Source organism: Diabrotica undecimpunctata, chromosome 5 (assembly GCF_040954645.1).
Source record: "Diabrotica undecimpunctata isolate CICGRU chromosome 5, icDiaUnde3, whole genome shotgun sequence".
Classification (NCBI taxonomy): Eukaryota; Metazoa; Arthropoda; class Insecta; order Coleoptera; family Chrysomelidae; genus Diabrotica; species Diabrotica undecimpunctata.
In genome coordinates, this window is record NC_092807.1 from 113087858 (window position 1) to 113090693 (window position 2836).

General features: G+C 32.8%; 1 non-coding gene across 1 annotated transcript; it reads right to left on the minus strand.

Annotated features, from left to right (window-relative positions):
• Positions 1-2471: 2471 nt before the first annotated feature.
• TRNAR-UCG (transfer RNA arginine (anticodon UCG)) lies at positions 2472-2544 on the minus strand. The gene has a single exon. It is a non-coding gene; the product is annotated as a tRNA-Arg (tRNA).
• Between the last annotated feature and the right edge of the window lie 292 nt (positions 2545-2836).

Consider the following 2836-nt stretch of genomic DNA (forward strand, 5'->3'; position numbering starts at 1 on the left):
TGCAATATCTCGGACATGTGAGGAGAGGCGAAAGATACAACATCTTGAGACTCATAATTCAAGGAAAAGTAGAGGGTAGGAGAAGCGTAGGAAGAAGACGCGTTTCCTGGTTGAAGAACCTGAGAGAGTGGTTTGGTTGCAGCTCAAGGCAATTGTTCAGAGCAGCTGCCTCGAACGTCAGAATAGCCATGATGATTGCCAATCTTCGTCGCGGAGATGGCACTTAAAGAAAAAGGAATAAATAAAACAAATTTTATTTTGCCAATATTGTAGAGTTGGGTTTCTGAGACGACTTTATTGTAAGATAGTTCATTTGATTACATGAAATCAACTTTAACTTGAGAATAATCATCAGATATAGTCATACCATGTGATTTAACTTTTAGAATACCACCACATGCAATGATGATGATAAAATTCTCCTGTTAGTGATTCCATAGTAAAACACCAAGAAAAATCTCATGATATAACCTCATGATGATCTCATGATCATTTTACCAATACATTTTCCTGTAGATTAAGCTGAGTTGAAGCCATTTCTTCCAGATGTAGATGCCCCAATTAAGTTTGCTATCGAAATGAATTTCCAATTATGTGACGATGGTATTAACGGGTAATGGAATGTTGTTTATAGAAGCTGGTGGTTTTCATCAAAGAAATGTGAGAAGAACATCGGCGACTTCATAATGGATGAATTCAAACTACGGAATGCAGTACAGCCAATTCAGGCTCCTACTAGAAGAGCATATTCAACTGTACTTCCAATTAACAACAAGAAAATGGAAAACATGAAGAAAACATTGGTATACATGCCGGAAGAAAAAATGAATTTTTGGAATCCGATTTTGTCATGGCCAATTACACCGGCATTTACAGAAGAAAACTAACAACTTGAACTGAAATTTACTTCAAAGTTTTAAATTATGATAGTTTATAGAACTTCTCAAAATTTCTTGTTTACGGCAGAAAGGGAACATGTCCTTAACACAAAAAAATTCTCTACCCTCTCCTCTTAAAATATTTTATAAGTATATAGTAGTCCAGAATGCCCAATCACATAAACCTTAAATGCAAAAAAATTAGTACCAGTAGTGTGTTTGAGTTTACCAAGTTTTTTGTCTCTCCTGAAAAACTGGCAAAACTGGACTTGATGCCTTTCTGCAGTTAGCGATTCATTTGTTTTCTAAAGGCTTCATTTGATCCTTAGTTGATTTTTTTTATAAGGTTTGTTTTTTATTAGGTGTTGAATTTTATTTGCATATTGAACTTTAACCATGATCACAGTTTCATTTCCCTTGTCTGCTAGTAGGATAATTATGCAGTCGTCATTTTTTAAAGTTCTTAAAAGCTTTGGTTCCCTATTGCCTATGTTTTGTTAGATTTTATTAGCGTTTTCCCGTTTAATTTCACATAATACTCTATATTTTCTTTTTTCGAAACTTCAAAAATTAACTTATTTTAAATTTAAATTGTGGCTTATTCTCAAAAAATAGTAATTTCATTAAAACAACGAAGCTTACAACGATTTTCTGTCTAACCAGAAGTAATAATAAATAATTTAGAAATATACGACAGTAAAACAATTCAACACAATACATTGTACAGAAAAAAGTGCCATTTGTAATAACTAAAGTAATTATTAAATTTATTACCAAAATAAACAATTTTTATATTTAATTCCTAAGACAATTTGTAAAAACAAAATATGATAAAAAAAAAAATGAATACTAACTTTGTCTTTATATTATTACTATAAATATATTTTCTAAATAAGTAAGTATATTTTTAAAGTTAACTTTGCATCACCGAACGCGGAACGGGGCAGCGAAAATATGTAGCTATGGGACGGGACGCAGGACGGGACAGATGAAGAAGTGCGAAACACGGACGGGCCAAGAGCCTGTACCGCGTCCCCCTGTCTCGTGTGAATCTCTATACACAACTTAAAAATCAAGAACTAATACTACAACAAATAGCAAGGAAACAGTTGGTTAAGTAGGAACATGTAATTAGGAATAACCCAAACCATTTAACTAATTGGATAATGAAAGCAAAGGAAACACAGAAAAGAAAAACAGGCAGACCGATAAAAATGGATAGATAAAATTTGTCAAAAAACAGGAAAGACGTTGAAGAGATGGGAGTAATGCGTGCAGCCAGAAAAAATGGAAAACTGTATAAGTAAAAACATTAAAATAAACAATCTGTGGTTGTAGTCGTTAAATTCGGGTAAATAGCCGGCCTAATTATTAATAAATCCTGAGATATTAGCATTGGCAAGTATAGATATTATTATAATATACGTATATACCTATGTATATATGTAATATACGTTGTAATTATTATACAATTATTTAAGCCTATTGAAAGCTGTTTATATCATGCTAAAGCTTATTTGGAGTACGTCAATAATTAAACGTTTTATAATCGATAAAAATAATTTAATTGCAAATAAAATAAAAAAAATTTTTCGACCGTGACAGGACTCGAACCTGCAATCTTCGGATTCGAAGTCCGACGCCTTATCCATTAGGCCACACGGTCGTCCTGTTTAATACCAATTCGGCAGGGAATTTTAGGGGTTGTTTTCACCCCTTTCTGCGCATACTCAAATATTAACAGTAACTAATACAGTAGAACTTAAACGAAAACAACAGAATTTTGTGTAATATAGCTAGTATTTTGGTTTACTTTCTGAATTATTTGCAATGGTACATACAGTTTCGAAAGTCAAAATTGGCAGGATAATATGGAAATATAGGTAGAAGGTATCGGGAAGGTGATCGATTAATTGGCGCATTTGTCATAAACTAAAGGGCGGGAGTTTTAAAGGAAC